This window comes from Cetorhinus maximus, chromosome 11, assembly GCF_964194155.1.
Source record: "Cetorhinus maximus chromosome 11, sCetMax3.hap1.1, whole genome shotgun sequence".
NCBI lineage: Eukaryota > Metazoa > Chordata > Chondrichthyes > Lamniformes > Cetorhinidae > Cetorhinus > Cetorhinus maximus.
This window is the reverse complement of record NC_135889.1, coordinates 93,218,536-93,245,324: the sequence shown is the minus strand read 5'-3', so window position 1 is coordinate 93,245,324 and position 26,789 is coordinate 93,218,536. Positions and strand designations below refer to the sequence as shown.

Below are 26,789 nucleotides of genomic sequence, written 5' to 3'. Positions count from 1 at the left end.
AGGTCCAAGGATATTAGTGGCTCAAGGTACAGCATTATTAGATACACTAAATGTCTGAATAAAATAAAGCCTGTCCATAGGAAGCCAGGATGAATTGAGTCATGAAAGACAAGTACTTTCTTCAGCTTATCAGCAGCACTTAAGTTATCCTGCTTTGGTCCTGGTACAAACAAAGTGTACCTGTCTCTCTAGCTGCTGACTCAGGCTGAACCCATTGTGCATAATCTGGTGTACTGCTTGACTCTAAACTGAACTTCAAAGACTGCACCTGCATTGCCCTGGCATGAGCAGAATTTTATGGCCCCGTTTCGGTGGGGCCGGGGCCGTAAAATGCAGTGAGCCATTATAAATCCCATTGATGACAACGGGAACGTAAAATCCCGCTGTCGTAAAATTCTGCCCTACGAGTTGCTACAATTGGTGACACAGACCCCTGCAGGGTATGGCTCAGCTGCAGCATCAACTAAGATGACCACACACTCTGTGGTCGATTGCAAAGTGGCAATGCCAAGCACCAACATCAAATGCACAAGTTTCTAATAGACTCCTCCACACTCTCCAATATGATATGGAAGCTCAAGCAGTCCAACGCATAGAGAGATTTCTGGCCAAGGAGTGATTCTTATTTGTAAATGCTGCGTCCCTAAAGTCTGCATCGTTGTCCTCATCAACAGGTCTGGAATGTGAGCTGGCCTTCCTCTGAGCTGCTTTATGGGCCATCCTTTCAACCTGCACATGCTCCTGTTCACCTGCATTCAGTGATATACCTCAGTTGTAAGATCCCAGCTCTGAGCGCATGTTGTATGTTGGTTATGACTGGCTAAGGAATGATTGTAGCGACATAGATATGTCTGAATAATAACTGATTTATTGGATGAACATAAAGATATGCAGACAGACAAGACTACAGGTGTTACTCAGTCTAAGCCATGAGCTTTCTCCTTCTCGACTCTTAGTCACGTGTCTCTCTCTTACATTATCATGTGAGCGATACTGTTTCTCCAGTCCCACACATTAACCCTTTCAATCCTGAATGCCCTAATACTACAACATCCATGTAACCTTCTAATTCACTATCTGCCTTCAAAGGCATGCCAATTTCTCTGAGGCTTCTTTGAAATGTAAGAATGAGCAATAGTGCATTTTTAGGAGGCTTCTCCCCTTCCGTTGTGCTGAAATATCTGTCCGATAGACCTAAAAAAAAGAGAAGATGAATAAAGGTCAGCATTGAGTGGCAAGGATAAGCAGTGGCAGATGAGTGGCAGTGCCAAGCACTACCAGGCTGCTATATTGAGTGTGTGAGTGAACATCAAGGAGAAAGAGAAAAAGAAAGCAAGATTTCCAAACAAAAACAAAAATACCTGGAAAAACTCAGCAGGTCTGACAGCATCTGTGCAGAGGAGCACAGTTAACGTTTCAAGTCCGTATGACTCTTCAACAGAACTAAGGAAAAATAGAAAAGAGGTGAAATATAAGCTGGTTTAAGGGGGGGTGGGACAAGTAGAGCTGGATAGAGGGCCAGTGATAGGTGGAGATAACCAAAAGATGTCATAGACAAAAGGACAAAGAGGTGTTGAAGCTGGTGATATTATCTAAGGAATGTGATAATAAAGGTATAGATAGCCCAACTGGGGGTGGGGTGGGGGTAAGGGATCAAAATAGGCTAAAAGGCAAAGATAAAACAATGGATGGAAATACATTTAAAAATAATGGAAATGGGTGGGAAAAGAAAAATCTATATAAATTATTGGAAAAAAGGGGGATCGGGAAGGGGGTGGGGATGGAGGATAGAGTTCATGATCTAAAATTGTTGAACTCAATATTCAGTCCGGAAGGCTGTAAAGTGCCTAGTCGGAAGATGAGGTGCTGTTCCTCCAGTTTGCGTTGAGCTACACTGGAACAATGCAGCAGGCCAAGAACGGATGTGTGGGCATGAGAGCAGGGTGGAGTGTTAAAATGGCAAGAGACATGGAGATCTGGGTCATGCTTGCGGACAGACCGAAGGTGTTCCGCAAAGCAGTAACCCAGTCTGCGTTTGGTCTTTCCAATGTAGAGGAAACCGCATTGGGAGCAGCGAATGCAGTAGACTAAATTGAGGGAAGTGCAAGTGAAATGCTGCTTCACTTGAAAGGAGTGTTTGGGCCCTTGGGTTTGGGTCCAGCAGGAACAGAGAGCCTTCAGAGGCAGTTTGCAAATATTTAATGAGGACACCAGTACCAGAGGGTGATTTCAACTTCCAAAACATGACAGTTTCAACTCTTCTGAAATTTATCAGACTTTTTAGAAGACTTTTTAAGAAGGTTTGTCTGATGATTTATCAGACTTTTCAAATGCTACTGTATATGACTTTTTATACAAGATTTATCATTCTTATCATGTTTAAATACCTATGGCTTTTTAAACTAGATTGATCACTTTTATAATGCTTATATACATATTGCTTTTTAAACAAGATTGATCACTTTTATAATGCTTAAATACATAAATGCTTAAGACTTATGACCAAGAGGTATGACAATTTTTAAATGATTTATTAGATGTTTTAAATGTTCAAATGTATATAACATTTTAAATGTTTTAATATATAACTTTCAACAAATTTGACATTTAAAAATTTGTATAAATTTATGAATTTTTATAAAAAGGATTCTGATCAAATTTATCTGACTTCATTTTTTGTTTAAATTTTTTAACCTGTATTTACTATGACAGGTCCTGCTACAACTTCTTGTCAAATTCTGTGGTTGTGACTTCTGTCCACTGTACCACCTGTCCTTTTTGCCCACACTACAGTAATTAAACACAGCCTGGCAACAAAACTTGGTACAGTCCTGCTGTTGACTATACTAGAGCCAAGTCCAAAGTCTACCTCAGCTGGAACAGAAGTCAAACCTATGCTGTTGGTGCTAATAATTGTCCCAACACTGACATCTGGGAATTTATATTGCTTAAATCCTGGAAACATTTACTAACCAGCACTGTCCAATCACCTGCCCAATCCCTGCCCGGCATTATTACTAACCCCATAGATTCATGTCTGTTTTCCATACAATTGTATTCTGCGAAACAGAATATTAGCTAACAAAACTTGATCCTATGTTCTATATTTGTAATATTCACATTCTCAATAACCTACATTAAGACTTCAAATAGTTATCAGAAATAAAGTAGCTTATTTCATGGCATCAGCAGTTTAGTTGCCACCAGTGTTAACCATCAATACACTTAACAGCCGGCATGTACTTAATTAGCTGATATGTCCAGATTTTTATCTGCAATGTAACATATATAATTCCATTCCTCTAAAGGTGTGCTCTGCTTGAAGGCAGGTCCTCGGCTCATTGTCTGCTGATGCATCCTAAACCAGTTACTTGGCAGTTTTTTAGTGTCAGTGGTGGTTTGCCTTTCACTCTCAGCGGCAGGGCAATGGGCCAGCTCCCATGTCTACCTCAGCCATAACAGGAATCATACCTGCACTGCTGGTGTTATTCTGAACCAGGTACTAGCCACCTAGCCAACTAAGCTAACCAGCCCCCTTAACATACGTGGTAGCAAACAGTAAAAAAAAACTTCATAGTTAGCTCACAACTATTTCACTTTGAGGTGTAAAGAAAGGTATCATTTTTTCTAATATTACTGTGGGATACTGTGAAGCAGGCTTGTGGGGGCTGTGTGGATGTTTGTGTGTGTGTGACTAATTTTATTAAATTGGAGAGTCAGACTTCAAGGTTTAAATCATTAAAGTGTAAAAGCGAGTATTTTGAAGTGGAGATGAACAGGCTAAGATGGGATACAAAAAAAATAACATAAATAGGAATTTGTAATAGAAGATAAATAAGGAGTTGAGTTTTTAGCCGTTGAATTTCAAAGGGAAATAAAAGGAAGTTTTATAACTGGCAAAGATCATAAATGAATAAAGTAAAGTCATTAAGTTGTTTTTTCCCGAAAGTAGTGGCCATAAAGACAACATGAAAGAGTTTTACAATTTGGGAAAAGTAACTTCCAAAGAAAGTTAAGAACAATAGTTTTAAAGATGAAAGAGAAAAAACATATTTAAGTAAAGATTGAAAGAGACTGGTGGCCATGTGATATCTGGAAGAGTGTGCTGTGCGAGGACAGACCTGTGAAGTAAGCAGCCTCTCGTCACCCCAGAGAAGTGTTTTTCTTGTTCCAGAAAGCAAGGTTTTGTTACAAGCTTTGGATTTCCATTGCTGAGTGAGAGGGAGAGAGAAGCCTGTGAAGTACCTCCACTATAGCAACAGTGGGTGTCTTGCAGTAATATTACTGGATTTTTAATAGATTAAGAATCTATAGGGACTGTTGCCTGGAAAAGCATGTTTATTTGTGAGTCTAGCTAAATAGAAATCTTTTGGGAAACGTTGTAAGACTAAATTTAACTGTGTAACTATAATTTTATGTGTTTGAATTTCTTTTCTTTTGTTAATAAATGTTTTAATTTAATCTTTAAAATCTCCAAAATTGGGAGTGGAGTCTTTACTTCAGATGTCAGTAAAAATATGTTCTTATAATAAATACAAATTGCAAATCGTTGTGATAGCTTGACCATAAAATTTTCTTTTATTCATTCACGGGCTGTGGGCTTCGCTGGCTGGGCCAGCATTTAATTGCTCATCCCTAATTGCCCTTGAGAAGGTGGTGGTGAGTTGCCTTCTTGAACCGCTGCAGACCATGTGGGTACACCCAAAACACTGTTAGGAGGGGAGTTTCAGGATTTTGACCCAGCGACAGTGAAGGAACAGTAATATATTTCCAAGTCAGAATGGTGAGTGACTTGGAGGGGAACTTCCAAGTGGTGGTGTTCCCATCTATCTGCTGCCATTGTCCTAGATGGTATTGGTCGCAGGTTTGGAAGGTGCTGTCGTAGGAGCAGAAGTAGGTCATTTGGCCCATCGAGTCTGCTCCAGCCTTCAATGAAATCATGGCTGATCTGATGATCCTCAAAACCACTTTCCTGCCTTTCCCCCATAAACCTTAATTCCTTTACTGATTAAAAACCTGTCTCCATCTCTGCCTTGAATATACTTAATGACTCAGTCCTCTGCGGTAAAGAATTTCATGGATTAACTACCCTTTGAGAAAATAAATTTCTCCTCATCTCTATTTTAAATGGGCGCCCCCTTACCCTGAGATTTTGCCCTCTAGTCCTAGACTCTCCCACAGGGTGAATAACCTCTCAGCATCTACCCTGTGAAACCCCCTAAGAATCTTATATGTTTCAATATGGTTGCCTCTCATTCTTCTAAGCTCCAATGAGCACAGGCCCAACCTACTCAATCTCTCCTCATAAGAATATCCCTCCATACCTGGAATCAACCTAGTGAATCTTCTCTGGACTGCCTCCAACGCCAGTATATCTTTCCTTAGATAAAGGGACCAAAACTGTTCACAGTATTCTAGGTGTGGCCTAACTAGTGCCTTATATAGTTTTAGCAAGACTTCCCTATTTTTATACTCCATTCCTTTTGAAATAAAGACCAACATTCCATTTGCCTTCCCTATTGCCTGTTGAACTTGTACGTTAGCTTTTTTGGGATTCATGCACAAGGACTCCTAAATCCCTCTGTGCTGCAGCCTTCTGCAGTCTTTCTCCATTTATATAACATTCAGCTCCTCTATTCTCCATGCCAAAGTGCATAACCTCACATTTATCACATTATATTCCATCTGCATGACTTCCCCTTCATGAAGCCATACTGACTCTGCTTGATTAGATTATGTAATTCTAAATACTCTGCCATTACATCCTTTGTAATAGACTCTAACATTTTCCCAATGACAGATGTTAAACTAAATGGCCAGAAGTTACCTATTCTTTGGCTCCCTTTTTGAATAAGGGTGTTACATTGGCAGATTTCCAAAACTCTAGGACTATTCCAGAATATAAGGATTTTTGGAAGATTACTACCAGTGCATCCACTATCTCTGTAGCTACTTCCTTTAATATTGCAGGGTGCAACCATCAGGTCCAGAGGACTTATTGGCCTTTAGCCCCATAATTATCCTTAGTACTTTTTCTCTAGTGACAGTTATTGTATTTATTTCCTCCCCCTCTTTTGCCCCGTGATTATTTAGTGTCGGAATTCTATTAGTTTCTTCTACCATGAAGACTGAAGCAAAGTATTTATTCAACTCCACTCCCCATTTCCTGGTTCCCCATTATTATTTCCCCAGCCTCATTCTGTAAGGGGCCTATGTTCACATTGGTCTCTCTCTTCCTTTTTATATATCTAAAGAAGCTCTTATACTGTCCATTTTTATATTACTTGCTAGTTTACCCTCAAAGTTTATTTTCTTCCTCTTAATTTTTTTTGGTTATCTTTTGTTGGTTTTTAAAACTTTCTCAATCCTCTGGTTTACCACTAATCTTTGCCACATTGTATGTCTTTTCTTTTAATTTGATACTATTCTTAACTTCCTTGGTTAACCATGGTTGGTTTCTCCCCTACCTTGAATCCTTCTTCTTCACCGGAATATATCTTTGTTGTGAGTCATGAACTATTTTCTTAAACATCTGCCATTGTTCATCAACTGTTTTTTCTGCTAAAATCCTTTCCCAGTCCACTCTAGCCAACTCTGCCCTCATTCCTTTGAAATTACTGTTATTTAAGTTTAGTACAGCTGTTTCTGACCCAAGTTTCTCACTCTCAAACCGAATGCTAAATTCTACAATATTATGGTCACTGCTTCTGAAGGGAGAATTTTCTCCCCGTCGGGGAGGTTGGACGGGAGCGGGTGCGGGCAAGTGCGTGGCTGATCACCGCCTGTGATCGGCTGTGCGCCACCATTTTACGTGGGCGGGCCAATTAAGGCCCACCCAGCGCGACGTGCGCCCGGAAGCGCTGTGCGGTCCCTGTGTGGGCAGGGGGAGTGGGCTGAGTCGGGTCCTGCACTGTTTCGCGCATGCGCGCGAGAGAGTGCAGAATTCTCCCTGAGGCAGCTCCGTGCTCCATAATTTGATAATTGAAAATTTTAATAAAGAAAAAAAAAATTTTAAGATATGTCCCCTCATGTGACAGTGTCACATGAGCTGGGACATGTCAATGAATTTTATTAAAAATTTTTATTAAACTCTAAAAATCTTCTTGAAACCTCATCCCGCCCATGGATGAGGTTTCATGATAAAGGGGAAGGCCACTTGGGCTCTTCGCCAGCCCGCCTACCTTAACGTTGGGTGGGTAGCTCAGTTTATTTGTTTAATTGATATTTAAATGGTTTTATCAGGCCTTTGATAGTTCAGCGCGGGCGCAGCCAACTCCAGTGTACGCCCGTCGAACTCAAGATCTGAATGACGCGCGGTGACACCGGGAAACATGCCCGATGCCATCGTGTGTCATTTTATGCGTCGGCGAGTGGGCCCCGCCCCCGCTCGCCGACCCGAAGATTCTGGCCCTCGGGTACCTTTTGCTCGGAGATCATTTATTAAACCTGCCTCATTACAGATTCAACATAGCCTGTTACCCTTTGGGATTTGGTCAGCCCAGCAATTATCACCTGCCCTTTCATAACAGAGGTACGAAATATTTTTCACCCTTGGAGTGCACCCGGTGTTGCTTTCAACTCCTCTGTAAATCCTTAAGTAACTGATACATTTGATACAAAAAATTTCAGGTAAGAAAAATAATCTGAAAATAATTGTATTGTACAAATTTGATTCAAGTTTGGAAAAAAGAAGACTGGCAAGTTTTCTATAAAAAAAACTTGCAAGTGACAGAATTTGCACTTTTAAGCACCTAATTATCCAATACACAGTCAGTGTTCTCATAGATCCTGTCTCATTAGGTCGAAGTGCAGTGACAACTAGAATTAAGTTAAGTGCAACATCTCTAAAGACGGCTCTGACAGTCAACCAGTGATGGGAATGTAGCATAAGTAACTCTAAGGGCAGGATTTTCGGGTTGGCGGACAGCCACGATCGACAGGCCCGGGAGCAGTGCTGCCCACGATCGGCCCCCAACCATGATTTCACTCTGGCTGGCCAATTAACAGCCAGCCAGAATGAAAGGCGCACTGAAAAGCTCAGCGCTCCCGGGATGGGGGCGGGAGGAGGGTGAGCGCTGAAGTCAGCGTGGGCGCGGGGGAGTGTGGAATGAAAGCCCCCTGAAGGCAGAGAGCTGCCTCAGGGAGCTGAAGAATTTAAATTCAATAAAAAGAGACATTAAAATCCGGATAAAAATGCTCCGCATCAGAATGAATCACCTAAACATATGGATGCTGAAATGTGTGTCCAAACATTTTTATATTTTTAAAAATTAATCTCAGAAACCTCATCCCGCCCTTGGATGAGGCTTCCTGAAAAATGCAAAGGCCGCCTGACCGATTCGCCTGCCCGCCAACTGTAATGTTGGATGGACAGCGAAAAGCCGCAGTTAATTGCACCATTAATAGGCTTAATAGCCCTCTTAATTGTCGGCAGGCATTCTGCCGACTCTCACACGTGCCCACCGACCAAAATATCACACGATGACACAATGACGTCGGGACACTCACCTGACGTCATCGCGCGCTATTTTGCACTCGAGCATGTCGGGCGTGCACACACACACCGCCGAGTGAAAAATTCTGGCCTCTATCTAGTGTGGCCTAAAATGAATTGCTTTTAACAGTATAGAATTCTGCTCTTCAATCGCCTAAAGAAACAGATCAGCATTCTGGTTGTGCTAACTCTTGTGATAAAACCTAGGCAGTTGCATAAAGGAGAGAAAATGGACAGTGCTGGCTAATTCATGTTTCTAGGACTTAAGGAATATAATCTCTCAGGGGTCATTATTAGGACCATTATTCTCCTGAATATACATACTTGGAATGATTTGGACCTGATTATGGTGACATATGTCAGCTTTTGCAGACAACACAAATGTTGAAGCATGGTTAACTGTAGATGCAGTTATCAATTTTGTTGCTCTGCTACTTCTCTCATCTTTCAAAAGCCTCTTCAAAATCTCTTTGATCACCCTAAATCATTCTCTCACCACTTTTTGATGCCTGGTAATTTTCACCTCTGTAAAACACTGGAATGTTATATTATGTTAAAAGTATGACAAAATTGAAGCTGTTGTTTCAGATGAGCATAGTTATGATGCTTCAAAGGCTGCTGATGTGGATGACAAATTACCATATTTTAGGGCACCTCTCCTAATCTATCTCTTCCTAACTCAAAATTTATTTTCTTCATACCTATCTGTGAAGCACCTTGTGATGTTCTTTATCAAAGACACTGTGTATACCAAGTTGTGGTAATACATTCCACTTGCAGACACAGTAGTCAGGAAACAAGTGACTTCATGAGCTATGTACACCAATGTAGACACTCATAAAATACCTAAAGGGAAAACAGCTTCCTAAAATTTCTATTCAAACATATTGTTAATCATAGAATGAACTCAAAATATACTTGGGTGCATACCGATACATATAACAGTTTCGGAAAATGCAGAACCAAATTTAAAAATTGTTTTAATTTATTTTTTTAATTCATTCACAGGACGTGGGTGTCACTGTCAAAGCCAGCATTTACTTACAATCCCTTGAGTTGTCCTTAAGAAGGTGGTGGTGAGCCAATACCTTGAACTGCTGCAGTTCGTGTGGTGCGAGTACTGTTCATAGAATCACTGAATGGGTAAGTTGTAAGTGCAACACAGTTAGTCCTACTACCCTGCCCTTCTCCCATAGCCCTGCAATTTTTTTCTCCATAGGTTCTTCCCTAATTCCCTTTTGAAAACCCTGAGTAAACATGCTTCCAATACACGCTCAGGCAGGGTCCTAACTACTCGCTGCATAGAAACATTTTTCCTCATGTTGCCTTTGGTTCTTTTGCCAATCATCTTAAATCAATGTCATCTGGTTCATGATCCTTCTGGCAATGAGAACAGTTTCTCTCTATCTACTCTGTCATGATTTTGGACACTTCTAGTAAATCTCCTCTCAACCTTCTCTAAGGAGAACAACCCCAGGTTATCCAATCTATCCACTTAACTGAAGATCCCATCCCTGGAACCATTCTCATAAATCTTTTCTTCGCCTTCCCTAAAGCCTTCACATTAATTTTTGTAAAGTGTGCTGCCCAGAATTGGACACATTACTCCAGTTGAGTTTGATAATGGTGCATCATTATTCCTTGCTTTTGTATTCTATGGATTAGATTTTGCCATCCCAAAATAGGGCAGACACACGTCGGGTGGGGGTAAAGAGTCAGGGTGACCCGATTCCAGAGTTTCTGACCCCATTCCCTTCCTCTGCTATTCTCAACTTGCCGTGCAGGGCAATGTCAGCTCAGTGAAGCTGAAGAGATGCCTGCTCAGTGCCTGTGAGGTGCAGTTGTCAACTCAGGGAAGCTGAGTGCAGTTGTCTGCTCCGTGAAGCTGGGAGTTTTGGAACAGGAAAGCCCATTTGCAATGGTTGTCTGCTAGAAAGCTGGGAGGTGAACAGCAGTTGTTAGCAGCAGCATGCCTGAGGAGCTGAGACTGTGCCAGTGTTTAGATGCTGTAGCGTAGCCTGGCCAACACAGTAGGACACAGTCTCAGAAGTAGGTCAGCTTGGCTGGAAAAGAAGACCAAGAAGGCTGGACTTCAGAGTAGAATTGAGAGAGATCTGGAATAGTGTGTCTTTTGGTGAGGAATGTACTTATGGATCTCAGGTGGAGTAGAACTCCTGTCACCTGTCAGTCAGACTAGCGCCTCAAAGGAGAGGAGCTGAAATTCCTCTTGAGAAGGACAGAGTTTTTGAGAATGTTTTTGTGATTCACAATGATCACTGATGTCTGGTTAGGTTGCTGAGAAAATTACTGGGACCTGTCTTGGTTGCATCTGCCATTGGTGTGCAGTTTGTGGTTTGTATACGATCATAGTTGGCCTGTTAATTTATATTTACCTCATGTTAATTCTCAATGTTAGAGTATAAGATAGGTAGAGTTGGCTGTTTGCTTTGCTGACTTTTGTATTGTAAAAGTTCTTCTGTTTGGTTAAAACTGTAGAAGCTTGTGACTTTATTCTCTTAGTAAGTAATTAGGAATGCAAATTTCACCTACTTTAGAACAAATGTTACTGGTCCCTAACAGGATCACAACAAAATGATAGGGCACATGTCACAATCTCACACTCAGCAATCATGATGACAAAGGCTCCATTGCAGTGATAGTGATTTCAGAACCCCCACAATTCTCATGGAGCTGAGCCAGCATCTGAAGGAGAATGGTTCATGCCAGGTTGTGAGGCATGGTGTGCCCTGTTCTGGAGTTGGAAACTTTTTGAGGGGTAAATTTAAAAGGTATTGCCAACTTCATGTCATAATTAGGGTGTGCTGTATGATAATTCAAGTATGCTTTTAATGCAGTGATTGATGACAGCACTTTGTTCCTAAAAGGTAAGAGACCATAAATTGACCAGCATTTTGAAAGTGTTCAACTGCAGTAGAGTACATTATCCATTTGATAAAGTGTTCTTACATATGCAACAGTATGGAGATTCAGATTTTCAATGTGGCAATTGGACCCTGTACTTTGGTCTTTACATTGATTGACAGTCCAGCTATCTGTTGAGCCTTTGAAATAGCTGAACAGATGCCTAACCTCTGATTGACAGTCCAGTCATCTGCCTTTGAAGCAGTGAAACAGATAGTCATCTGTTCAGGCTATTTCAAAAGTTTTAATCTATTCAGCTCTAGATGTTTTGTTGATACGGCTGTGTAATAGAGTCACATTATGAGTGCTTGGCTGAGCACCAGATCCCACTAATAGATTCAGCTCAGCAAGAGGACTGTAAGCTTTGTTTTGATTGACAGTTTTATGATTTTGTAAGAGGATTAGAATTTTTATTTTGAAGTGGAGTTTGAATGGCTGTTTGTTTATTTTGACAGTCTTCTGAGCATCTCAAAGACTTCCCAATGTTATTATAGGGCTCCTGAGTTCTGTTCCTAGTGAATACCAGGTGAGTATTTATGGGATAAAGGGGTCATGGAGGTATGAAGTGAGCATTGTTGTGATATGATGAATATGTACCTTTAAGGGAAATATCTAAAGCTGCTATGCACCCAGAAATTGCCCAGCTTTTAATGCTGTATGCAAAACATGTGGCGCCAGAGGGCATTGAAAACACCAGCGCAGGAAGCAAAGACCAAAACAAATGGTTCAACATAATGAGAAGCAAAAGCAGCATTCCGACCAAGCAAACTGAAGTGTTTGAAAAAGAGTCATATTGGACTCAAAACGTTAACTCTGCTTCTTTCTCCACAGGTGCTGCCAGATGTGTCGAGTTTTTCCAGCACTTTGCTTTTATTAGACTCCTCCATCATTGGGTTCATAGAGCTTCCAACTCTCATTAAATATATAATTGTCCACCACCATTCAAGGGTGGATGTGACAGATGATTTGGTGGTTTGCTCCTTCAGCTGTTTAGCATATTCACTAGGTTAGTATTGTAGTATAAGAGTCTGGCACATATAAGGTTAATGTGGGATGAGTACAGTACTGCCCATACAGTGATGTAAGAGAGCGAATAACTTGCACCCAGGGTCAGTGTGGTGTTGGACAGGGCCACATGCAGACCTAAGCATGGAAAACGCTCCTAGCTTGTACCCTTTAATGTATACTTGTAAATAGTTCTAATAGTTAATGGAGTCTTACAGTTAACCTGCTAAAGACTACAAAGACTTCATCAAACCTACCGAGATGTAACCAACACCCCACAACACATACCTCATTTCAGATACCCATAATGCTGTTCCTGGTATGCTGTTCTACACTCCTCATTGCACTGGGCTTTGTCGCCTGGTTTGATAATTATATACTGTAACTTCCAACGGAGGGTGCTGGTGAGAAGTGACTGAAGGATTCTGGGAGAAGTCACCACAGACACTGCGACTCAGGAGGGAATCAAGGAGAAGAACTCTTGCGCTCAACAGGAGGAAGAGCATCCAACAGAGGGCGCTGGTGAGAAGTGACTGAAGCATTCTGGGAGAAGTCACCACAGACACCGTGACTCAGGAGGGAATCGAGGAGGACCCACTATCAAAGAACAGAGTAGCCGCAAACATTAGATCGCTGTGGTGTTTCCATCCCTCCCTCCTCCTCAAACCTAAAAAAAAGAGTCGAAGAGGCAGTGCCTTCAGGAGTGCACCAGACCTGCGAGGGACACTCTTCTGAAAGTGGATTTTAAAGAGAAAGCAGCTGATTGGTGAGTAAATCCTGGGAGCAGACTTGGAGGGAGGAGCACAGGAGCGGTGAGTATAAATCTAGCTTACCTTGGGGATTTGCGGCCTTGTCTCCAGGGAGAAGACTCGGAGGGAGGAGCACTGGAGCGGTGAGTATAAATCTAGCTTACCTCGGGGATTCGCGGCCATGTCTCCAGGGAGCAGACTCAGCGGGAGGAGCACCGGAGCGGTGACCTCGGGGCACAGAGTAACTGAAGCCAAGACTGAAAAAGTCTTATTTAATGACTAAATGAGGAAAGTGAATCTATTATCGCCAAGTTTGCAGATGACACAAAATTAGATGGGAAGGAAAGTGGTGAGGATGACACAAAGAGTCTACAGAGGGATATAGACAGGTTAAGTGAGGGGGAAAAAACGTGGCAGATGAAATATAATGTGGGAAAATGTAAAGCTATGCACTTTGGCAGGAAGGATAGAGGAGCTGAATATTACTTAAATGGGGAAAGACTGAAGAAAGTTGCAGCACAGAGGGATTTGGGGGTCCTTGTGCATGAATCACAAAAAGCTAGCATATAAATTCAGCAGATAATAGGTAAGGCAAATGGAATGCTGGCCTTTATTTCAAAGGAATGGAGTATAAAAATAGGGAAGTCTTGCTAAAATTATACAAAGCACTAGTTCGACCACACCTAGAATACTGTGAGCAGTTTTGGTCCCCTTATGTAAGGAAGGATATACAGACATTGGAGGCAGTCCAGAGAAGGTTCACTTGGTTGATCCCAGGGATGGAGGGATTTTCTTATGAGGAGAGGTTGAGTAGGTTGGGCCTGTACTCATTGGAATTTAGAAGAATGAGAGGCGACCTTATTGAAACAAATAAAATTCTTAGGGGGCTTGACAGGGTGAATGCTGAGAGGTTGTTTCCCCTTGTGGGAGAGTCTGGAGCCAGAGGGCATAATCTCAGACTACAGGGGTGCCCATTTAAAACAGAGATGAGGAGAAATTTCTTCTCTCAGAGGGTAGTGTATCTGTGGAATTCTTTACTGCAGAGACCTGTAGAGGCTGGGTCATTACGTATATTCAAGGCTGAGGTAAACAGATTTTTAATCAGTAAGGGAATCAAGGGTTATGTGGAAAAGGCATGATAGTGGAGCTGAAGATTATTAGACCAGCCAGGATCTCATTGAATGTTGGAGCAGACTCAATGGGCCAAATGGCCTACTTTTGCTCCTACATCTTATGGTCCTAACGTTGGAAAGAGGCAGCCCGAGGAATTAGAAGAAATGAATGTAAACTTGCCTGCCCGTGACACCTCCAATCATCGGAATTGCTTGGGGCCTGCATCGAAAGACTCCTCACAGGCCCCAGCAAAGTGCAGCTACGGCCGATTCAAGGAGGCCGCGCCCCTTTTTAAACGGCACTTACTCCCATAAATCAGGTAAGTTTAAAGGGTTAGTGAAATTGACAGGCCAGGGAGAAGGTAAGTGTCGAAGGTAAGTGGGTAAGATTTAGAGGTGGGGGGGGATCAGAGGTTGTGGAGCGGGGTGGTCAGAGGTCAGGGGGCTGGAGGGTAAGAATTTGGGGTGGGAGGGAATCAGATGTCAGGGGGGCTCCTTATGGGGAGTGGTCGGGATGTGGAGGAAGACCCGTGGGGGTCAGTCTGGGTAACGTTTGGTGTAACCGTGGCAGAACCACCTGAAGTTTTCGATTTAAATCTGATTTTCGGATGGTTCCCAGAAAAGAGCAATTGCGCAGGGGAAGATAGCACTTCCGAGAGGGATTCCCCAGCGCATCATTGGGGTACCCCCAAATCCGATGCCGGGGAGCTCAAAAGTTTTGGCCTAATGATTGTAGAGTGAGGGATACGCCAGGCCATGAGGTTACAGATTGTGGTTGAATTTAATTCTGCTGTTGCTGATGGCGCACAGCACTTCATGGATGCCCAGTTTTGAGCTGCTGGATCTGATCTTAACGTATCCCATAGCGCCACACAACATGATGATGTTTTCAGTGTGAAGGCAGTACTTTCACTCCATAAGGTCACCACTAACAATAGTGTGCTGGGCAGATGCATCTACAACAGATGGGTTGGTAAGGACCAATTGTTGCTGTCAACATAGAGCTTAAAGGTATATTTTATTTTCAGTCTGTTTGATGGACCATATATTTCTGTTAGCATTTTAACTTCAATTGCCCACTGCAGCATATGCATTTATTTCAAATCTTCATTTAAACAATGGCAAAATTCTTTCTCATTTGTGGAGATTAATTGAAAAGAGTTATACTCTTTGGAGAGTACTGAATTCCATTAGATAGTCAAGCAATAAATCTCCTTCGCACCCTGCTGTGTGCATCATCATGTATTAAGGATATTGAATGGACTGACATGGGGTGTAAGAAAAGTTAAATAAAATTAAATAAATAAATGACATAAAATGACCATAGAAAGAATCATTTATTAAATGAAAATATCAAGTGAGTTGACAGTTGCAAGCTACCTTCAAGCTGTAAATGATTGTTCGAAGGTACAATTCAATTTGACCCTGAAGAATTTCTTCATACTTGACAGGATGAACACAAATAATTTGTAATAAAAACAGAAAGTGTGGGAACTACTCAGCAGGTCTGGCAACTGACCTTGGGAGGACCCTCAATTGGGAAAGGGGGCCCATGGCAGATGTGCTTCCCAGGGCCAGGGGGAGAAATGATGGGCCTTGGTGCTAATGCTGCTTCTGGGCTCTCAGGTGTGTCTGTGCAACAGAGCTTCTAAGAGGCCAGAGAACAACGACTCAATGGTTCACAACTGTGTCTGTTTTGTGATCAGCAAATCTGAAGACTCTGCTGATTGCTGCTTCTCACTACAATGTATTTTCAATACCTACTATGCACACTTCTGTCCTGGCAATCTCACCCCTCAAACCCCACTCACAGTAAACTTCCATTCGCAACAAAATAAACAGAACTCCAGCCATGATTCCACCCTCTGTTCGCAAAATAATTATGGATGACAAAGGCCATTGAGTCTAGCTCATCTCATCCTTCCCAGAATGGCATACAAACATATGTATTAGGTGCAGGAATAGGCCATTCAGCCCACAGAGCCTGCTCTGCCATTTGATAACATTGTCTACATTATACCAGTGATTACAACTCAAAAGTATTTAACTGGCTGTAAAGCGATTTGGCACATCGTGAAAGGTGCTGTATAAACATAGGTTCTCTCTTTCTTTCATTACTCCTGCATGCAGTAGGCAGAGCGACTGTAACAATGGTGAAATTGGAAGTCCAATGCTAATTCTCTAAGGATAAACACAGAGCAATCAACTGATCTTAGGAAAGTGGCTACAAAGAAATCACTACATACAAAAACAATTCAACTCTGTAGCTAATCTCCCCCAACCCCCTCTCAACCTTCTCAAAATCCCACTCCAACCTCCCCCAACCTCCCCCAACCCCCTCTAACATCTGCTGAAACCCCACCAACCTCCCCCCAACTGCCCCTTAATGTCCCCTGAAACCCCCTCCAATCTCCCCCAACCCCCTCTAACATCCCCGAAACCCCCTCCAACCTCCCTCCAACCGCCCCTCTCACATCGCCTGAAACCCCCTCCAACCGCCCCCTAACATCCCCTGAAACCCCCTCCAACCTCCCTCCAACCCTCCTCCAACATCCCCTGAAACCCCCTCCAACCTCTCCCCAGCCTGCCTCCAACCCCCCTCCAACCCCCTCTAACATCCGCTGAACACCCCCTCCAAACTCCCCTCAACCTCCCTCCAATCCCCCTCCCTTCCCCCAAGTACTCCTCTAATGTCCCCAATGCCACCTCCAACCCACCTTCTAACCTCCCCCAAACCTCCCCAAATTTCCCACAACCTTACTTCAAAACCCGCCCACAACCACTCCTCTAACACCTCCTCCAACATCCCTCTTCAACCCTCCAAACTCCCCCCAACCACCGCTCTAACATTTTCCCTCCAACCTCCCATCAACACTCCTCCAAACTTCCCCAATCTCCCTCCAATCTCCCCCAACACAACCACCCCCTAAAGTTCCCCTCCAACCATCCTCTAAACTTCCCCCAAACAGCCTCCAATCATTCCCCAAAACCCCCCTCCAAACTTCCTCCTAACTGCATACCCTCCACCCTCATTCCCCCCTCCCCCCAATGAAGCATTGAATTGGTTGTAAAATCACAGGGATTTGACTTACCATTTTTACCATCAGTTGCTGCTGCTGCTTCTCGCTTTCAGGCAGCTTCGTCGTTTACTGGCAGGCTTTTCCAAAAAAAATCAGAATCATGAAGTTGCCCAAAGGCCAGAAGCAGCAGCAACAACTAGTGAAACTGACCTGAAACTGATACATCAGCTTAAAAAATATCAGAACTCTCAGCCTGACAATTTTTTTAAAGAGTGTCTTTCAGGATTGCAACTCTGGCTGCTCAGTGTGGGTGACGAGAAGCTATTTGAAACACCAAGCCTGGGCCAGGGACAAGACCCCCCCCCCCCCCCCCCCCCCCAAAGACCCCAGTGTTTGGGACTATCTGCACACCCCTCCGCCAGGAACTGGTGCTCCCCCAGCTCCCCACCCCCCACCCCGCCCCCGTTAATAAGGTGGAATGAGGATGGGAAGGTGATGAATATAAAGTCAAGTGTGTGGAATGTGAAGTGAGGAAGGAATACTGGGGCAGTTACTAGCTGTGTAAATGCTCGAATGTGAGAAAAATGATGTTAATTTGTGGTGTGGAGGGCAAAGGAAAGGGTGAATGTGTTTGGAATGAGAGAGATGTTGTGAAATGCGGAAGGATATGATGGAGAAAAGGATTGTTGAAAGCACTGGGAAGGGGGAGGGGTAATTGAAGTGTTGGCAGGTATTATTGAGAAAATGACAAAGTGATTAGCTGTAGTCATCTTTGCTTCTCTCGTAAGGTCTTGGAACCTCTTCCCGCACTGAACCTAGGTCCTGGGGACGTTACTGCTATTGACCCGCTCAGTCAAAAACAGAAAAACCTGGAAAAACTCAGCAGGTCTGGCAGCATCGGCGGAGAAGAGTAGAGTTGATGTTTCGAGTCCTCATGACCCTGCAACGGAACTAAGTAGAAATAGGAAAGGGTGAAATATAAGCTGGTTTAAGTGGGGGGGAGGGGTTGGGGTAGGGGGAGGGGGGTGAAAGAAGTGGGGGGTGGTTGTTGGAACAAGCAAGCAGTGATAGGAGGAGATAACCAAAAGATGTCAGACAGAAGAACAAAGAGGTGTTGAAGGTGGTGATATTATCTAAAAGAATGTGCTAATTAAGAATGGAGAGCAGGACAAGCAAGGTAGCTCTAGTGGGAGTAGGGTGAAATAAACGATGGGTGGAATACATTTAAAAATAATGGAAATAGGTTTATTTCACCCTACCCCCACTAGAGCTACCTTGCTTGTCCTGCTCTCCACTGTTAATTAGCACATTTTGTTAGATAATATCACCACCTTCAACACCTCTTTGTTCTTTTGTCTGTGACATCTTTTGGTTATCTCCTCCTATCACTGCTTGCTTGTCCCAACAACCACCCCCCCCCACTTCTTCCACCCCCCCGCCCCCCCTTAAACCAGCTTATATTTCACCCCTTTCCTATTTCTACTTAGTTCTGTTGAAGGGTCATGAGGACTCGAAACGTCAACTTTACTCTTCTCCGCCGATGCTGCCAGACCTGCTGAGTTTTTCCAGGTTTTTCTGTTTTTATTTTGGACTTCCAGCATCCGCAGTTTTTTGTTTTTAGACCCGCTCAGTCACCTTTGTCCAGGCCTCCTGCATTGTGACCTTGGAGGACACTCTTGTGAGTATTGGGAAACAATGCTACTTTCCTTGACCGGAGAGCCATGAGGACATCCAGGGTGTAAGCCAACGTATTATCTACCTTTTTAATGTACAATCACTTGTTAACCAGGTAACTGTTTCTTTATTTCTTTTATATTAATAAATGTAGAGAGGTTGTGGTATAACCCTATGCACCGAAGCTGTCTTGTGGTAATAAGATGGAAATGGAGGTGAAAGAAGAACTCAACCCAAAGATATCTAAAGGACTGTATTGAACTGCACCGTGGGCTGGAAGACAAAAAGCAGGATGTTTAATGCAGCCAAGACAAAGCCTTGCTAGAATTAGCAAGTTCTGCAAAATGAATTAAACTGTGGGAGTGCTCGTACCGGGGAAGATAAACAGACTGTGCTTCATTAAGGGACAATAAATGTGCCCCCTTCTCCCAGATTTGGAGATTGGTAACGGTGTTAAGAGATAACAAAGCAGAGCCAAGTTGACTATGGCACCTCAAGAGTGGCCTTCAATGGGGGCCTAACCAGGAGACATCTGGAGAAAGCATGGAGATGGACAGTGATGTAATTGAATACCAATTAAATGGATTAAAAGCAGGCTTTACCTTAAATGGCACAGGGCCATAAGCAAAAAAAATTATAAAGAAAGAGCCCACTGAAACATCTTTGCTGCAGTGGGTTAGAGCGATTTGGTCAGTCGCTCCAAAGCCATGCATGGAGAGCTCGTCGTCAGATTGACCACCGAGATGGACTCTGCCTCGCAGGGAAACCAAGCAACCGGTATTACCATGAGTATGCACTATTGTTTAGTGGTTTAATAAAGGTGTACCACATTCGGTGGAACAATATTCAAGTTGTTGTGTGCCATTGATATCTAAACATACATACATGCAAACATACAAATTAGGAGCAGGAGTAGGCCACTTAGCCCCTCGAGTCTGCTCCACAATTCGGTAAGATCATGGCTGATCTGAATGTAACCTCAATCCCACATTCCTGCCTACCCCAGATAACCTTTCACCCCCTTGTTAATTAAGAATCTATCTAGTTCTGCCTTAAAAATATTCAAAGACTCTGCTTCCACCGCCTTTTGAGGAAGAGAGTTCCAAAGACTCGCAACCCTCTGAGAGAAAAAAATTCTCACAAAGGGAGGCATCAGAAAACCTGGAATTGTCATTTTACTCATTCTCCTAATGTTCTTTCTTCCAGTAGTATAACAGCAAAATCTGAATCATAGATCCCAACCCCTCATAAAAAAAGCACTTTGACACTTTAAATCAACCTTGGCCAGACCAGCTGAAATCGCCACATGAGCAATTGTACTCCCGATTTCACACTGCAATTGGGTGGAAAGCCTGTCAATCATATTAAATTGAGGCAAGGGAAGTAAAATTCCCTCTTCCTGCTCCTTCCAGCCCCACGTCAAGGTAAATACTTGTTTTTTTTTTAAAAATCCCACCTTTTTGGTGTCGGCCTCCATCCGTCCCTTTAAGAATTGCTGGTTAGGCCAAATGTAGAGCAAATAGTAGAGTGGAGCAGGTGCCAATGCATAAATTGGTTGTAAAATATTATGATTTTTAAAACCTTTTAATTTTATCATTCCTATTACCCAATACCAGATAACTTCAAATTTGGTAGTGCGATCAACTCTATTATCCTTTTATATCCATCGAACCAGTTTTGCAACCAAACAACACAGAACAGTAAGCGTATGATATTGTTAAGAAAACAAATTCTGAAAAATAAAATTCAACCATTTGCCATATATTATACAAAAATGCAAAGAAGTTGGCATTGAATTTTATATCATTTATTGTAAATGTAATTACAGAAACAGCTGGTGTGCCTTTATTTTATTGCTGGTGAACTTTAATTTCCCAATATAGCATATAATTCACCATCAGGTTCACCATAAAAAAGTTTCTTCCTCTATTGATGAGCTAAAACTGTGGTAGCCTAAAAAGCAAGTAATTATAATAATCTTGCTTCAAAGATAGTGTAACAGAAACAGATATAATATGAGACAGAAAGATTTGCAGTCATACTGAAACTTCAAATATATTCCTAGACACAAAATTAAATTGATGCAGACTTACAAATACACTAGAACCAAATTTTATGCACGTTTGAAGCCTGTGAGCCTGCAAAAGTTATAGACTTTCCTTGTGCTATTCAATAATTAGAAATTTATCATTTGCTTGTAAGTGTCAGAAGAAAGCAGGCCCATTTCCATATTCTTATTAAAAATAAGTTCTAGTAAAAAGCAAACCAGATTCTATTGCCAATTATACATTTGTGACTACCTAAGGATACTTTCTGTGCTATCCCCAAAAATAACAAAACAATGTCTGAGTGGCATGTTGGAACACATGTGTATAGGGGCCAATTTCCAAATTTGTGGATGATACAAAACTTGGAAGCATTGTGAACTATGAGGAGGATAGTGTACAACTTAAAAGTACACATGTGAGCAACAAATGCTGGCTTAGCCAGTGGCACCCACATCCCATGAATGAATATTAAAAAAGATTCCTATCTACTCTATCCTGACCCCTCATGATTTTGAATACCTCTTTCAAATCTCCTCTCAGCCTTCTCTTCTCCAAGGAGAAAAGGTCCCACCTTATCTCATTTTTCAATCTTTCTACGTAATTGAAGTCCCTCACCCCTGGAACCATCCTTATGAATCTTTTTTGCACCCTCTCTGATGCCTTTACATCCTTAAAGTGTGCTGCCCAGAACTGGACACAATACTCCAGAGAAGGCTGAACTAGTGTGTTATACAGGTTTAACATAACTTCCTTGCTTTTGTGCTCTATGCCCTTCTTGATAAAGCCCAGAATGCCATATGCTTTACAAACCACGCTCTCAAACTGTCCTGCCACCTTCAATGATTTATGCATGTATACACCCAAGTTCCTCTGCTCTTGCACCCCCTTTATAATTATACCCTTTATTTTATATTGTCTCTCCATGTTCTTCCTACCAAATGAATTACTTCACACCCCTCTGCATTAACTTTCACCTGCCACTTGTTGGTGAAATGGGCAGACATGCCTATATCCTTTTGAAGTTGTACACTATCCTCTTCATAGTTCACAATATTCCCAAGTATTACACCATCCACAAAATTTGAAATTGTGCTCATACACTGAGGTCTAGGTCATTAATATATATATGGAAGATATTTTCTAACACTGACCCCTGGGGAACTCCACTACAAAATAGAAAATATTGAAGCTTCTTGCTAGCTATCTGTGAGCAGAATTTCTCTTCAGCGTGCGGGGGCATGCGTCCCAACATCACCGCGTGACATTGCGATCTTTCGTTCGTCAGGCGCACACTGGAGTCAGCTGCACCCCCCACCAAACTCTCAAAGGCCTGTTAAGGCCATTAATAAACTAATTAACCAAACTGGCAGGGCTGCCCCTCCAACCCTTACAGAGAAGATTAGCATGGCCCCTGCGCAAGGATGACACACAAATTCGTGAAGCGTTCCATATTTTAGACTTTCAAAACATTTCAACCTTAAGGTTGGCGGGCAGGCGAAGAGCTCAGGCGGCCTTCGCATTTTTCATGAAACCTCATCCACGGGCGGGATGAGGTTTCATGAACGGTTTGTTAAATTAATAAATATTTTTAAAACATTTCATAAACATGTCCCAGCTCATGTGAAGCTGTCACATGAAGGGACATGTGTAAATGATTTCTAACTTTCTTTATTTTAAACTTCAAAACTGAACTTAACAACTGAGCTTAGCAATTGCAACTTTTTTGCATGCGCGAAAATTTCTCTCCCTCCTCCCCCCACCTGCTACCGGGCGAGTGTCACACTAAAACTTCAAATTTGGCCCTTAATTGGCCCTCCCACGTAAAATTGCGGCGCACAGCCGATCGTGGATGGCAATCGACTCCGCACCTGCCCACGCCCACTCCCGACCGGCCCACCCGATGGGGAGAAAATTCTCCCCCATGTTGTAGCTATCCCTTTTATTCCATGAGCTCTAAAATTGCCCACAGGGCTGTTGTGTGGCACTTTATCAAATGTCTGTTGGAAGTCCACGTACATGGCATCAACAGCATTATCCACATCAAACCCCTGTTCCCTCATCAAATAATTCAAGCAAGCTCGTTAAATATGATTTGCCCTGAACAAATCCATGCTGACTTTTCTTAATTAACCTATATTTGCCTAAGTGACTCTATTCATTTTGTCCCTAAATATTGTTTCTAAAAGCTTCCCCACCACCGCAGTTAAACTCACTGGCCTGTACTTGCTGGGCTTAACTTTGCACCCTTTTTTGAACAAGGGTGTAATATTTGCAATTCTCCAGTCCTCCGGCACCTCTGTAAAGAAGTCTGAAAAATTATAGTCAGTGCCTCTGCAATTTCCACTCTCACTTCCTTCAGTGTCTTTGAATGAATCTCATGGTCCTGGTGTCTTATGAATTTTAAGTGCAAACAGCCTTTTGAATACCTCCACCTTATCTATTTTAGACACTTCGCATGCCTGAATTATCTCCTCTTTTGCCATGGTTGGGCAGTATCTTCTTCCTTGGTAAAGACAGATGCAAAGTGTTCATTTAGTATCTCAGCCATTGCACCTGCCTCCATGCATAAAATTCCCTTTTAGGTCCCTAATCAGCCCCGCTCCTTCCCTGACCACCGTTTTACTATTTATACGCCTACAGAAGACTTTTGGAGTCCCTTTTATGTTGCTGTCTGTCTCTTTTTATGCTCTCTCTTTGCTTCTCTTATTTGCTTTGTCAATTCTCCTCCGAACTTTCTATATTTGGCCTGGTTCTCAATTGTACTATCCACCTGGCATCTGACATAAGCCCCCTTTTTTGCTTCGTCTTAATCTCTATCTCTTCCATTATTCAGGGAGCTCTGGATTTGTTTGCCCTGAATGGGAATATACCTTGATTGTATTTTTACAAGGTTAGCTCTACAAATTCAACATGCTGCCCAGGGCCACAGGGACCGGTGTGCATAATGTGAGCCTGTTTTCGTATTTCTAGACTTTAATGATTTTGAGTAATTTCAGAATTCAAGAAAACAAGCATGTGCTTAAAAATCCTGCAACTTTTGAAATTTTCAGAAAAAATATACCTAACAATCAGCTTTTTTAACCCCCGTGTGTTAAGCTACAAACACTTCACATTGAGGAACAATAATTTATGTCAGTCATAGTTTTTATTCAGTCATTTACAGACATACAAAATAGGAGCAAAAGTAGGCTATTCCGCCCCTCGAGCCTGCTCTGCTATTCAAAAGATCATAGCCGATCTGTTTGTGTTTTGAGTTCCACGGTCCCATCTAGCCCTGATAACCATTGATTCCCTTGCCTAACTATCTATCTACCTCTGCCTTAAAAATATTTAATGACCCTGCTCCCACCAACTTCTGAGGCAGAGTTCCAAAGTCGCACAACCCTCTGAGAAAAAAAAATTTCCCCTCATCTCTGTTCTATTGGGGCGACCCCTAATTTTAAAACAGCGCCCCCTAATTCTGGACTCACCCACAAGGCCATTCAGGATTTTATATACTTCAATCAAGTCACCCCTCACTCTTCTAAACTTCAGTGGAAACAAGCCCAGCTTGTCCAATGTATCCTCATGACCGTCTGCTCATTCCAAGGTATTAGTCTAGTAAACCTCTTCTGAACCACCTCCAATGCACTTACATCCTTCCTTAAAAAGGAAGACCAAAACTGCACAGTGTTCGAGGTGTGGTCTCACCAATGCCCTGTATAACTGAAGCATAACATCCTTACTTTTATGCTCAATTCCTCTTGTAATAAAGGATAGCATTCAACGAGCCTTTGTGATTATATGCTGTACGTGCATACTAACTTTTTGTGACTCATGCACTAGAACACCTAGATCCCTCTTCACCTTGGAATTCTGCAGTCATTTCTGATGTGTTTGGACACTATATGCATTTTTTAAAAGATATTTAGTTATGATATAAGCTTAGTATTTGTTTATAGTTTTCAGTACCTTTGATGGATGATATTGGAAGTACATCTCATTAGGTTTCGCCTGTACCTTGATGGCAGCAACTTTGTTCACTGTCAAATTTAAATTAAAAATCAATTCCCTTTGGTTTTTTTTTTAATTTTCAAGATGTGGGTGTTGCTGGCAAATCCTGTAACTGTTGTTGCTGCCCTTGAGAAGGTGTTGTGGGGGTGGGACCTCCCTGTGGGCTCAAGGGGAGGGGACCTCCTAAGCAGGTACCCAAGGACCGTGGAGGGAAGGCAATGGCTGCTCCACTGCCACCCCATCACCATGTTAAAGTCCTGGAACAGACTACTGATAGCATTGTGAGCCTCCAGTAGATCAAGAAGGTGCCCACTAGGGTTTACTAGGTGGTCTTTCCACACGGTGGAGCGACCCCCAACCATGCGGCTGGTAAAATGTCATCAGCAGCAGGAAGAGGCCCTTAATTGGCCACTTAAGTGGCACAATTGGCTTCTGGATATGAGGATCATTCTCCACCTTCCCTGCTGCTGGCAGAATGCCATGGTGGCGGGAAGCTGACTGGTGCGTCACCTATCCACCCTCCCTCCTGATTTTCTTCCCACCCCCACCCTGCCTCCCAGGCCACTCCCTTCATGCCTCAAAAATTCAGCCCACATAATTTCTGTCATTTTGAAGAATCCTATCTGGCTTCATTGTAGTTTTAACAGTTTATTTTTAACATGTGCTTACATTTCAAGGCATTCTACTTTGAATGCAGGTTTACTATTGTATAATATACACTTGGGTAATGCACTCAAGAGAGAGACACATTTCAAGAGCTATTTTTGAAATTATTTTTTCTGCAGAACTTCCATGATTGACAATTTTGGGTTTCTGGTAGAACTCCCAGCATGCCTGTGGCCATGATTTGCTGATAAACTTTGTGAAAGGTAATTTGCTCATCTAAAAGTTTACCTTTACCCAGAGTTTGAATGGATGTCAGTGATTGATCAAAGCATTTCACAGAGTTTCCACTTGAAGCTGAGATAATGAATGAAGCACAGGGAGAGTATTAATCAGTTACCTGTCAATACATTCCCTTTTCAAAATCGTTGGTCACCCTTTCAGGGCATTAGCAGAATACTGAGAGCTTTGTGTGTCACAGTTTCTCTTTAGAAAACCAGAGAAATTACATTTTTTGACCTATTTTTCCATTTCTGCATTTGCTAGTCCATGACCTTCTGACCATTCACTTTAATGGACAGATGAGAATAGGCTGGCTATTGCAGCAACCAAAAACCCCAGCCTTTGTATTTATTGAGGGAAAGCAGCAATTAAAATAATATTGCATGTTGCCTCATACTATGATAGTTCTGCTTAATAATAATCATTCAACACAGAAAATGGCAGGAAATCTTTCTGTATCCATTGCGTATATCTCCAAATATGAGTGTCATGTCAGGACTATAAATCATGCCATTGCCAGGATCCTCTACGATCCTTACCAGCCCTAACTGGCTGCAGGAGGAATAATTCATAACAATGGTGTAAATCGATCACCATTAAGTCCAACTGGGACCCTCATGCAAAGAGAAGTTTTTTATTGGCTTTGGCGAGGCTGAGGGCAGAGCAAGCCAAATCATCCAGCAATTTGTGGAGGATCGGAACTTGTGATGTATCTCTTTTATTCCATAAATTGCTGGACTTTTAACAAACAATACCACGTAATGCCAATGGCACATCTGCCCAGTCATTTCTGGCCTAATTCTGTTAATGACAATGACTTCTACACTCCATGATTTTAGATATCAGAACAAATATAAGCATTTTTTGCTGTTTTTCTTTGGATCAGT

At 42.4% G+C, this 26,789-nt stretch overlaps 1 protein-coding gene and 1 pseudogene across 1 annotated transcript in view; one reads left to right on the top strand and one right to left on the bottom strand.

Annotated features, from left to right (window-relative positions):
- The window catches only part of thsd7ba (thrombospondin, type I, domain containing 7Ba), a 976,108-nt gene that overhangs the window by 183,286 nt on the left and 766,033 nt on the right, over positions 1 to 26,789 (bottom strand). The window lies entirely within an intron of this gene.
- Positions 22,407 to 22,480, top strand: LOC144687008 (U6 spliceosomal RNA; annotated as a pseudogene).